Genomic DNA, 13,762 nt, shown 5'->3' with positions numbered 1-13,762 from the left:
AATACAAGAATTTACGTGGTAAACTCCCAACTTGGAGAAAAACCACGACCTACCAAAAAGAGATCCATTACGTGAAAAATTGTTACAATCACACAAAACAATTCTCTTCCCCGATCCCAATTACAATAGCACTCTCTCAAAGCTTTTGACTACTCACTTTTTTTTCCCACTCTTAAACTAAAGAATACAAAAGAAATTTAATTAGAGTTAGCACACTAAGCTTAAAGTGATTTTAACTGGGATTACAGAAAACCAAAGACATGGACTCCTTTTATAGGCTTGGAACCCATGACTTTCCTAAACCTTTTTTATGTAAGACAAGTCCATGACTTTCCTAGACCTTTTCAATGTAGGACAAGCCCATGAATTTCCTAAATATTTTTTATATGAAATGACTACACTTCTAATATTTTGCCAAAAATCTAATATGAACTAAGGAGAGGATAAGATTTGAATATGATGGCACAATAATTTTTAAACTTTGGAGACCTATAGAAATTTAAGATACTCTGTTGTTAATTTTTTTAAAACTTTGGAGCGACTATTGAAAAAAATGTTTTTTTAAAAAATGTCATTTTATTGGAACTCTTTTGTTAAAAATTATTTAAAATACATTTTGGAAGTATTTCAAAAGCTATTTTGAGAGGTTGCCAAACATTTCATTTTTTTTTAAGATGACTTATTTTCAAAATTAAACACTTAAAAAGTTAAACTAAACCCACTATAAACCAATAATTTAGCCTAATTTTTTTTTAAAAAAACAAAAAAAAGAAAAAAGAAAAAAGTGCTACATTAGTAAATATGTTTTAGAAAAGATATACTTTTTTTTCATTTTTCTTAGAAAAAATACATCATTTAAATTCTTTAAAAGAAAAACCTTAGGACACTAGGTAACTATGTTAAAAGTTAACTAAGCTTTTTAAAAAACAAAATTAATGTATAAACATTCTTTAGAAGGGAAGAAAATATATGTATAGAGAGAGAAAAAAATGCATGTACTCATAAATCGGTTCATAAATGTGGTGATCCTGTTCGAAAAAGAAATTTCTTAATCAATTGAACTATGCTAATTTGTTAAAATGAGTTTAACCTCAATTGATGGTATCCTCTATCTTAAAAGTCTAAGATTCAATATCTCATCCCTATAATTGTTGTACTAACAAAAAATATTGAGCAGGTGTAAAAGTCCTTGAATGTTATTGCTACCTATTATATTAATTTTTATAATAATGGGAGAAATAAATAGTTTAACTAAGTACCACGGGCAGTTATCATTATGGAAAGTGATATTATTAGCATTCAAATTGATTCTCTTTATCATTTAAATGACCCATTTAATTTGTTTAAATGTTCAAGCACAATAATTGTATCAAGTTTCAAGTTCATTTCGTTAATATTTGATTCAATTCAAAATAAATGCGAAAGATACAGAAACCCATTAAAATGTTGTTTAAATTCTAATTAAATTCATTATAGCCATCAAAATTTAAGTTTTGAATTTATTAGTGATTTAAGGGAAATTCTTATAAATAGAAAAATCCTAAAAATATTTACATTTCATAATAAAAAGTTTCAAGTGCTTTGTACTTTTTGAACTTTTTACTATAAAGTATAAATATTTTTAAATATTTTTTTATATTTAAAAAGATCCAGTGATTTAATATCACTAGTAGACTTCAATAAATGACGTAGATCTAATTACTGAGAAAGATTTATGATGTATTGGACATTTTCGACTTTTCACACCCTTTAATCTAGGTTGGTCTTAATTTGTATCATAATTACAAATATTTTTAATCTAGGTTGGTTTTAATCAAATTATAATTGTGTTCTTCTTTTTACAATTAAATAAATAAATAACTAGATTTATTACTTATTACATTCAATTATTTGATTTTTTTTAAGTAGAGTTCACTATTATTAATTATAAATTTAATTTGAATCAATTAATTTTAATTAAATATCATAAAGAAATATATTGCACTAACAAGCCTACAAAATTAATATAAGGGAGAGAGAAAAAATATATGATATATCTTAATAAAGAAAGTTGATTAGAAAAATATTAGAAAAATATTTTAAAATCATGACATGATAGTAATGAATGATCTAATTAAAATCAATCTCAATAAATAATTATTCGATTATAAAAAATTAATAAGTAATCAATTATAATTATTGAAAAATGAATTTAATTTAACTAATCATAATTAACTAATTAAATATATTAAAATCATGACATGCAGCAATTGCGTGTGAACAAGGGATTTCATAATAATCAGACTTGCAACAAGTGCATGTTCTTGCGTGAATATTTACACGGCCTCCCAAACATCCATCTATAACCTCTAACTCATATTGGTCAATTGGCCTAACTTCATGTCTTCTTGCTTTGTCTGCCACATCACGAATTATTGCCATTGCATAATTCGACAGTCTTGACGTACTGTTTGATGCATTCGTTCGACGTCTGTAATACAAGTCTTGTAACCAACCTCTAATATGGTCTAGAAATGACGTGATTGGTAACTCTCATGCATCTTTTAATACTTCGGTTATGCACCCGGTGAGATTTGTCGTCATTTGATTGTACCTTCTGTTACATTGGTACACCCTAGCCCACCCTCAAAACCAATATCTTCTAGGTATTTGCGTGGACCTGGATACCCTGCAAAATGACTCCAATGGTAGTTGAACATAGACTACGACTTTCCTTAGTTTCTTTATCGAAAATTTCCAAAATATCTTTATTATTAAAACTAATTAATAAATTAGCTTTCAAGTGATGGATGCAGATACCAAGAAATGTTTCTGGGAAGACCATGATAATTGCCTTTTTTATGCTAGGGTGTCTATCTGATATGATAGCCAATCAAACGAATCCCCAAAGTGGTAGGTTTGAGTCGGCAATCTGGCCACTCGCACCCATGCAAATCAAGGACCACCCTCAACAGGTAGAGTTCCCAAACTCACCTCAGGATTAAGGTCATATTTAGCCTGATAGTCATCTTTAGTGAAGTGACTGTTTCGAGTAATGACCACGGTGTTATATAAACAGAAGACTATCACTATCGAGGGTCCGGCCTTTATTTACAATAGTCCTTTGTAATTAGGAACACCTCGCTCGCATGTCTCTGTTGGGGATATGTCCCTTATAAAAGTCTTGTATCCTGTAAGCTTTGTAAATACAGTTTGTGATCATGAACACTTGTTGATCGTATAATCATATGATCATTTCTTCACTACTTGGCTTGCATTAATCATTTTATTTTTTAGTTATTTATATTTATATTTTTTTATTTTAATTTTTTTTTATTACAAATTTACTAACAAACGCAATAAAATTAAAATCCTGGTGTCATTAAATGTATAACTTAATACGTGTAGTGTGGTGACATACAAGTGGATCAGTGTTGGTAAGTGATTAACAAAAAATGGCCATGTAAATATATTGATATGAATAAAGGAACTCTTATCCCTAGGTAACCGCTATCGGATGTGACCCTCTTTGTGGAATAGTTTACAAGTTGTTGTGACTTTGCTATATAAATGCGCTTGATCTTGATCATTCCTGGGGGAACATGTCGAGCGGGTAAGGCGTCCTAACTAAAGAGTAATTTGTGTAGAAGGACCTGATCAACGATAGTGTTAACGATTATCATTATATGCGTTGTTTCATAGACAGAGAGACTTCAAACTTCACTAGGATGGACCATACGGTCAACATGATTAGCTTCAATCAATGAAGTGAGTTGGGTATACTCCTTGCCTTTGAGGATGTCTTTGTTTGCCATTGGGTGAGAGTGGGCCAGGTCGCCGACTCAAACCTACCACTTTGGGGATTCGTCTGAATTGGGAGCTGGGAACTCAGCTACACAAGATGGAATTCACTCCTTCTCCAAAGTAGGGGTAAGTAGATAGATTGCTTAGATAGATTGCTCCCTTAAGGGCTGATCCCAGAGCTTGAACGATGTGGCACCACACACCTTCTCATGGCCCGAAAGGCGTCTACACATAATAGGACTATGTTGTATTGTTCATTAGAGGGATCAGTGGTACTTAAGGAGTTAGATGTAACTATATGGGCAAAACGGTAAACTGGCCAAGTTGTACTTACGAGCATCTGTGAAGGATTATTGTATTGTTGATTGGTTATATCCAATGGACACAAAAATATATCTATGGTAAGGAAAGTTTAGCTGTCGGTCTTTAGTGGAATGCCTGACAGCTAACGGACGGTGGATCTCGTGGCTAAAGAGTTTAGTAAGCTATTCATGTACCGTTGGAGCTTCGAGCCGTAGGTCCATAAGGTCCCCTTGGTAGCTCAATGGATTCAAGTTAAGAATCAATTTTTGGGTCAGTTTGAAATGTTCAAATTGACAGGAGGGAGTTCAATTATATTAATATAATTGAACTCGTTAATTATATATGATATGATTGACTTTATATATGAGATACATTAATTGGAGGAAAATTGATATAAATATGATTTATATTTAGTGGTGGAGAAAACACTATGGTTGATATATGATATTAAACTATAGGTTAATGAATATAATATGATTATATTTATTATTTTATTAATTGGACAATTATGGAATAATTGGCCGTCGTTTTCTCCGTAACTGTGCGTTAGTGGGAAGTTCCATTCGGTTTTTGTAACTGAAGAATAAAATGAAAATTATTTTCATTTTGCAAAATATATGGTTATTTGCTTAAGAGTAGTGTGTTGCCTATCGCTTAGTAAAATCAGAGACTACAAGATTGCTCTCTTTTACTACACGATCACATACACGCGCGCGCCATCTTCTAAACGATCGCCTACCTTTTCCTAAACAATCATCTAGTACTGAGCATTTACTAAACGATCGTATAGACGATTGCTGCCCTTTTACTACACGATCGTATACTTCACCTAAACGATCAAGCACTTTGTCTATACGATAGACTTGCCCTTTTCCCACTTACTTGATCGTTATATATGATTTCTTTTCCTCCTCCCCTCTGCCAAATCTGAACTGAGCCCACTCTTTAGATTCTCGCACTGAGAATACTAAGGGTTACAAGTGATGGTGTCGTCCCCATTCTTCGTCTTTTCATGTGGTGGCCATTCGTGGTAGACATCGGGTGTGGTGAACAATAGCTTGACATTCCAGCGAGAGCAAGAGCATCCGTTCGTGGAGAGAGCAAAATTTGCCGAGGAGAAATGTTCTTCAACTGGTAAGTTTTCTTGTTTGCGTGTTTATTATTCTTAAAGCATGCCGATAATTTTGTAGTTTGATGCATATCTGTATGTGTGAATGTTAATGTGGTAATTCTATCACAATGCTTCCGCTCCGCTCAGAGGCACGAGTATAAGAGTTCCTTCAATTGGTATCAGAGCAAGGTTTTTGATATTCAAAATTCATTGATGCAAAGAATTGTATTTGCATTCTCGGTGGGTAAAAACATGTCTACTCTCTGTTTTAAGCGTTAATTCGTTTTTGGATGTGTGGATTAATGAAGTTTCTGGGAAGAAGTCTCTGGTTAGTTAAATTCTTTTACATTTCGAGTTAATTGTAAAGGCCCATGCATTTTTGGGCATTAGTAACTGCTATCGAGTCTATAATTTCAATGTTGTTTAAGTCTGTGAGTCGTTCGTGAAGAAGCTTCGTAGCAAGGGTTTCTGTTCTTCGAGGATGAAGACGACCAAGCGTTGGTCAGGTCGTGTAGATGATGGGGTAGACGATCGTTGAGTATCAGATACTTGGGAGCTATTTTATGCGTGTGCACTAGACGATCGTATAGCTCAGCAAGCTTCATTGCTTAGTTACTGACTATACGATTGCAGAGAAAATCGTTTACCTTTCGCGTGTTAAGCGATCGTCTAGACGATCGGACTTCACAACTTCGTTGTCATCTAAACAATCGTTTAGCATCTGTGCATTTTCATCTTGTGTGCTACACGATCGTTTACCTGGAGGCGTTTACTAAACGATGGGGGCTTCGCCCAACGGTTCAAGACCCCGTTCGCCTGTGAACTGGTTTTCTTGGTGGGAAAATGTAATGGATAGAGTTTTTCATTCCAGTTTTAAAGGTGGTTCATCCCCGTCCATTAATCTGTGTTATTATGCATGAGATGTATGTTTTATTTATATGTCATATAGTATGTCATATAGAAAAATCCCACCTTAGGTTATGCATTGGACATGTATCATCTTTTTATTATAAGTGTTATGATTTAGAGAAGCATGATTTAAATTACGTAAGAGCATGTTCATGCATCATACAATATAAGAGTTATATTTATGCATGTATAAAGCATAGACATGCATCATCTTTATATTATAATTGTTATAGTATAAGGGTGTATGGAAAGCATGTTTGCTTGGTTATTACTTGTATATAAAAGTTATGTATAGTAATGATAGGACATTACATGAAGCATGACATATAAGTTAAATGTATAAGCGTTATAAATACCTTGTTGTGTGGCAATGTATGTTTTAGTTGTTTCTTTTTATAAAGATTATAAAAAGAAATTAGAACTAAAATCTATAAGAAAGACATGCATGCCAACTTAGGTTTAAATCATGGTTTTAAAAGTGTTTTAAAACTTGGGTGATGTAGACTTACGATCACAGTTTTAATATGATTAGAAACCTTAGGCTTTAATCTTTTAATTAGTTTAATAGGATTAAATTGACTAATAAAAGGATAAAGTGTAGCAAATCTATCTATAAAGGACCTTTTGCCTAAGGTGGGTTCTGTCTAGTCTGGGGTATTTAAGGTGACGAAAACGGAACACCCCTACCTGGGAACCTACCTGGAAAGGTGAATGACATAGATTTGATGCATGCATGCAAGGTTAAGGACAGTCCATTAAAGAGTTTAATGTGACTACTTGTACTTGTTTTATTTCAAAGACAAAAGTTGTTTTTGAGCGGATTAAAAAAAAATTGTCTTAGACTAAAATCAATAGCTAGATTGTCTAGGTTAATGAACCCCTAGGTAGAACATTCAGTGGGAGGTACTTGGGGTATTTGATGCTTCATTTAAACCTCTCGCGTTTCTCCCTTTATTGTCCACGCCGTGAGATTTACCCTTGGCCTCGTGGCACCCTGGGAGTGTCCCCTTAAAGGATGGTGTATGGGCAGGTCAATATCAAGGTGGATGGAGAGAATGTTCATAGTAAGTGGGAGCGAAAAATGCGACAACATATCCCACACTCTCTCTCGTTAGGTTGAATAAAGTTTCTGCGCATCGCCTCGAGGTACCCTGGGAGTGTCCCCCTATAGGATGATAGTTTTGCTATTTGTTTATTTGATCTCCTGTGAGAGGATAAGGTTACTTAGTCTCTTGTCCTAATCTGTTTCTTCTCTATGGTGGGCGCATTAGGGCGGGACTCTGGTGCTGAAAACGAGGGGTCACACTTACGCGGAATTGTTAAGGGTTAACAGTTCTGGACCAAATAAATGGTGGCTGTTAGGTTCAGTTCCAAGAGTTGGTTCTGCCTGATGGTTAAGAGTGTCTCATTCCAGTTCAAGGGGCATTTGATCACCCTACCGGTGATGTTTTTCCTGCCTCACTAGGGCATCATTGCAAAATAGAAGTCTTAATCACTTAGGGTACTTGGTAACTGTTTTGCTAAAACTAATTAGTTAAAATGTGGTTTAGCAAAGTCTTAGAAGAGTTTGTTCGTTTTTCAACAATGATTTTAAAAATGGCTATAGCCACAATTACACTATTAAGCACCGAAAAACTTACTGGTGATAATTATTCGAGTTGGAAACATATGATCACGACGATACTCATCATCGAGGATCTCATGTTTACCCTTACGAAGGTCTATCCTCCTATTTCAGCTCCAAACGCCGCTCAAAATGTTCGGGAGGCGTACGAGCGATGGATACGGGCAAACGAGAAGGCCTGAGCCTATATCTTCGCCAGTCTGAGTGACATATTGGCCAAGAAGTATGAGCCCATGGTCTCAGCGCGTGAGATCATGGAGTCACTACGGGGGATGTTTGAACAGCTCAAGCATGAGGCTCTTAAATACATCTTCAACTCTAAAATGGAGGAAGGCACCTCTTTTCGTGAACATGTGCTTAACATGATGTCCACTTTAACGTGGCAGAGATGAATAGGTCTAGAATCGATGAGGGCAATCAGGTTAGCATAATCCTGCATTCATTTTCGGAGAGCTTCCTTCACTTTGTTAGTAATGCAATTCTTAACAAAGTGGAATATACCCTTAAAACTCTCCTCAATGAGTTGCAGACATACCAATCTTTACTGAAAAGTAAGGAGAGGAAAAGGGGTGAGGCAAATGTTGCCTCGTCTTCTAAAACGTTCCATCGAGGTTCGACCTCAGGGACAAAGTCTACACCTTCTACTTCTAACTCTTAAAAAGGAAAGAAGAAGAAGAGTGATAAAGGGAAAGGGAAAGCGCCTGCTAACCCGCCATCTGTCACCTCGAGAAGGCATCCACTGCAGTTTGAAAAAGGAAAATGTTTCCACTACAATCAGGACGAACACTGGAAGAGGAATTGTCCTCGCTGGCTAAAGGAAAGAGAGGCAGCCAAGGCTAGGGCCAAAGCGGACAAAGGTAAATATGATCTACTTGTGCTAGAAACTTGTTTGGTGGAGAATGGTGATTCAGCCTAGATTATTGATTCGGGCGCCACTAATCACGTTTGTTCTTCTTTTTAGGGGATTAGATCCTAGCGACAACTAGGGGCTAGTGAGATGACGATGCGAGTAGGCACCGAGCACGTCATTTCAACTACGGTAGTGGGAGGAATCCAGTTAACTTTACATAATAGATTTCTTATTTTAAAAGATGTATTTGTAGTTCCTGAGTTGAAAATGAACTTAATTTCTATAAAGTGTCTATTACAATGTAAATACACTCTTTCATTTAATGTGGATAAAGTGTTTATTCATAAAGATGGAGTTGAGATTATACAATTAAACTGGAAAATAACTTGTATGTGCTAAGACCGTTAGCCTTAAGTTCCCTCCATAACATAAAGATGTTTAAATCTATCGTAACTCAATCTAAACATCAACAAATTTCTTCAAAATAAACTGCCCAACTTTGGCACCTTTGATTAGGGTACATCAATCTCAATAGGATTAAGAGATTGATGAAGAATGGCCTTCTAAGTGAGTTAAAAGAAAATTGTTTACCAGTGTGCGGATCTTACCTTGAGGGTAAGATGACTAAAAGACCTTTTACTGGAAAAGGTTATCGAGCCAAAGAGCCTCTAGAGTTAGTACATTCTGACCTCTATGGTCCTATGAATGTGTGAGCCCAAGGAGGCTATGAGTATTTTATCAGTTTTACTTATGATTACTCTAGGTATGGGAATGTTTATATGATGCAACAGAAGTCTGAATCCTTTGAAAAGTTCAAAGAGTTCAAGGCTGAAGTTGAAAATGCACTGGATAAATGGATTAAAACACTTCGATCAGATCGAGGTGGAGAGTTTTTGGATTCGGGGTTCCAAGAATATTTGATAAAACATGGAATCGTTTCCCAACTCTCGACACTGGGTACACCTTAGCAGAATGGTGTAGCGGAGAGGAGAAACAGAACCTTGTTAGACATGGTTCGTTCGATGATGAGTTACGCTTCCTTACCGGACTTGTTTTGAGGTTTCACAGTGGAGACTGCGGTATACATACTCAATTNGATGATGAGTTACGCTTCCTTACCGGACTTGTTTTGAGGTTTCACAGTGGAGACTGCGGTATACATACTCAATTGTGTTCCTTTCAAGAGTGGTTCGAGAACACCTCTGGAGTTGTGGAATGGGTGTAAAGCTAGTTTACATCAGTTCCGCATATGGGGTTACCCAGCATATGGGCTTGAGGCTAATCCCAAGAAGTTGGAACCACAGTCGAGGTTATGCCTCTTTGTAAGCTACTTCAAAGGTACACGAGGGGGTTATTTTTATGATACATCGGAAAATAGGGTGTTTGTTTCCATGAACGCTACTTCCCTGGAGGAGGATCATATCAGGGTGCACAGTCCACATAGTAAAGTCGTGTTATGTGAGCTTTCCAACGAAACTACTGAAACTTCAACAAAAGTTGTTGAAGGCCTTGTTTCATCAACAAGAACTATTGATGATAGTTCATCTAGTAGGTCGGTTCCACCATAATAGTTGAGAGAACCTTGACGCAGTGGGAGGGTTGTGAACCCACCCATTCGCTATCTGGGTTTCACAAAAATCCTGGCTATGGTAGTCGATGGCGACGTTGAGGATCTGTTGTCTTATAGAAAGGCACTTAGTCCTTTTGTATTTAATTTTGAAAGCATGTCGTAATTTGTTCTAAGATGCACAACTAGTTTGTATGCAACGTTGTGTACTCATCCCGACATATGCTATGCCATAGGAATTGTCAGCAGATTTCAGTCCAATCCTGGTCATGACCATTGAACTGTTGTTGAAAACATTCTCAAGTATCTTCGGAGAACGAGAGATTATATGCTCGTGTATGATCCTTACTGGATACACTGATTCTGACTTTCAGACCGATATTGATTCAAAGTCAACTTTGGGGTTAGTATTGACTCTGAACGGGAGAGCAGTTGTGTGGAGAAGCATCAAGCAGAGTTATATTGCGGACTCCACAATGGAAGCTGAGTATGTTGCTATAAGCAAATCAAATAAAGAAACATAGCTGATCCAAAATAAATAAGGGGAGATCCGCTGCTTACTGTTCACGAAAAAGACCGGTAATGCAGCATCTAGAGAGATAAGCGGAGTAAGGGCCTAAAGACTGTTTGTGTGCACTCACTCCCGTTACGAGAATGAAATGACGCCCCAAGCCCTCTTGGCTAAAGTGTTCGAGGGTCACCTAGTAGGACTAGTCTACGAGTTTTGAATCACTAGGGAAAGTGGGAGAATTGATGGGTATTGTGATGCCCTAGTTTATTATATTTGTACATTTTATTCTCTCCATGTAAACTCAACATTGTATATATTTGTATATATTGATCTACTGGAGCATTTAGTCCAAGTGGGAGTATTGTTGGGTTTTATGTCCTAAAAACTCAGTTTGTAAAATGATAAACATTTTCTATTATCGATATACTTGTTATTGATCTTATAAATTGTATGAAAGTCTAAATCCAATAAACTAAGACCCATGACTATTGTATGAGTACTTGAACTTTATGTGGAGACATAAGAGTGGATCAGGTTCGAGTAAATAGTCAAAATGATCTATGGTACATGAATGAGGTTGGCTACCTTATTCTGGTAACACCATTGGATGCGGCCTACTCTGTAGTTGTTACAAAGAGTTGTAAAGTGCTACATACGATGTGATCCTAATTCGTACATGTTATGACATGAGGAGTGAAGTCGTCCTATGCAATGAGTTTGCATAAGATCAGGACCAAGAAATAAGTCACTCTTACTTTATAATGTTGTTTATTGTTTAAGACTGACTATTTCACCTAAATGACCTAGGTAACTCGATCTTAATCCTGAGCTAACTATGAACTCTTGTTTATTCGGGATTTCCCTTAGATTTGCATAGTTGAGGGTTGGCTCAACAGCGCCGGCTCAATAAGACTCCCATTTCAGGGGTAAGACCGGATAGATAGCTGGGGACATAGAGTGTAAGAAGAAGTACACACCTACCCGATTTAAGGATAAGAGAAAGGTTGTTCTCTCAAGTACTGAATTCAGATCTTGAACAAGGGGCCCCACCCTCTCACTGGGCTGAGAGAGTTTGGTTTGGTGATTAGATCACAAACCAGTTGTTCATTAGAGGAACAGTAGGAACTTGAGGAATAAGACGTAATCTCGGAGGTAAAACAGATATTTGACCCAGCCATTATTACGAACAACGTGTGAAGGGTCGACTTGCAGATTATGGTTAAATCATGTGGACTTAATATATCTACAATAAGGGGAGTGCAACTATGGGCTTTAGTGGAATGACTCATTAGTCAACGAATGGAGATTTTAGTGGAATGACTCATTAGTCAACGAATGGAGATTAATCTAGTCTAATGAGTTTAGCCAATTAATCTCGGATCGTTGGAGCCCATGATATGTAGGTCCGCGAGGTCCGCCTAGTAGCTCGTAACGGACTAGCTCTAGAATAGCGTGATAAGTTAATTTGAACATTCAAATTAGAATTAAGGGAATTAGTAATTATATGAGATATAATTATGTTTAATTTTAGAATTAAACAGAATAGGATAATTTATATATTTAAATATGATTTAAATATATAAAGATAGATATGTGTTAAAATTAATTTATTATTTAATATTAAATTAATTAAGTTTTATTTAATAATTAATTTATGAAATTAATTAATTTTTCATTTTTAAAATCAAAATAGATTTTATAAAATCAAATTTTGATTTTTAGATAAAATTGGAAAACTTGGAAAACAAAAACACAAAATGGAAAAATGGTTTTTTCCATTATCCAACCAAGTAGCTCACACATAAAGCAACATCTTGGCCTTGTCTTCTCCTAGCATGAGCTGTAACTTATGCAACTCTTCTCTTTGCATGTTGATCTGCAATATAATGAAGAGATTGGAGTGAAAATCGGGCATGCAATCTATAGTGAATTTTAGAGAAAATCCGGTTTGAAGAATGGTTCTTCAACAAGGTTGCTGCAGTGAGCTTTTCTCCTTCATCCCTTGATTTAAGCTTGTTTTGAGTCCCACAACCAATCTAGAGCACCAAGAGAATAGTGGGGAAGATCTTGAGGTGGCCTACAACAAGATATGGAGAAGATAGCAGCTGGAGAAGGAACTTTGAAGAAGTTCTACAAGAGGTATGTCTTGAAACCCATTTTTCTGCAGAAGCATGCTTTATATTATGCAAAAATTAGTGAATTTGAGTGCTTAGATGATTCTTGTGCTTCCGCTACTATTAATACAATCCTACAGTTTATGTATTTAGCCCTAAGGGCATTTTATTTTTTTACTTTGCCCTAGTTTTTTCCTTTTCTGTATTAGGGCTTTCTAGAGCCTATTTATATCTCTATTCTCTCTTGTATGTGGGTAAGTTGAAAATAATAAAAAGTATCTTTCTATCGTGGTTTTGCTCCTTGTACTAGTTTTCCACGTAAATCTTGTGTTTTTTTCTTCCATCTTTTAATATGGTATCAAAGCGTGGTGACAAAACACTAGCCGTCGTTGACGAAAATCAACCATTGGTTCAGACAATCTTAGCCGGCGACTCTACCACTTCCAAAACGAGTGTTGTCGCCGCTGCTGTCACCCATACCGCCAGAGCCATAACTATCTCTACCACTGTTCAAGCTGCCTTCACCATTATATTCAGTCTCTTCATCTCGGTCCAACACCGATTCTTCCATCACTCGGGTTACCGCTGCTGCCTCCATCATCGGTGATATCGTTCGGTTATGCACTGCCGCTGCCACATCCAACACCTATATTTCCATCTAGTTTCGTGTTATCACCTACTGCTGCTTTGTACCCCGTGTCAACCACGGTCAGCCGCCTACGAGCCTCCCTTAATATGTGTCGGCCAACCATGGCACTTCGAGTTCGATGGGTTTATCTCCAATGGTGGTCCAACAACAATTAGCCAACCTTCAATAACAAATGCAGCTCTTGGGATTACCACAAACCATTAATTAAATCCCGTGAATTCATATTTATCTTCCAGTATACCGATGTATTCAAAGAATCTGGTAACTGTCTTTCCTACTCTTCCTACATCAAGTGTTTTGTCTAGATCTATGGAAAATTCTACAGTTTTCATTATAGGGTA

The sequence above is a fragment of the Benincasa hispida genome, chromosome 12, assembly GCF_009727055.1.
Source record: "Benincasa hispida cultivar B227 chromosome 12, ASM972705v1, whole genome shotgun sequence".
Lineage (NCBI taxonomy): Eukaryota > Viridiplantae > Streptophyta > Magnoliopsida > Cucurbitales > Cucurbitaceae > Benincasa > Benincasa hispida.
The sequence above is the reverse complement of the archived record's forward strand: the minus strand, read 5'-3'. Positions refer to the sequence as shown.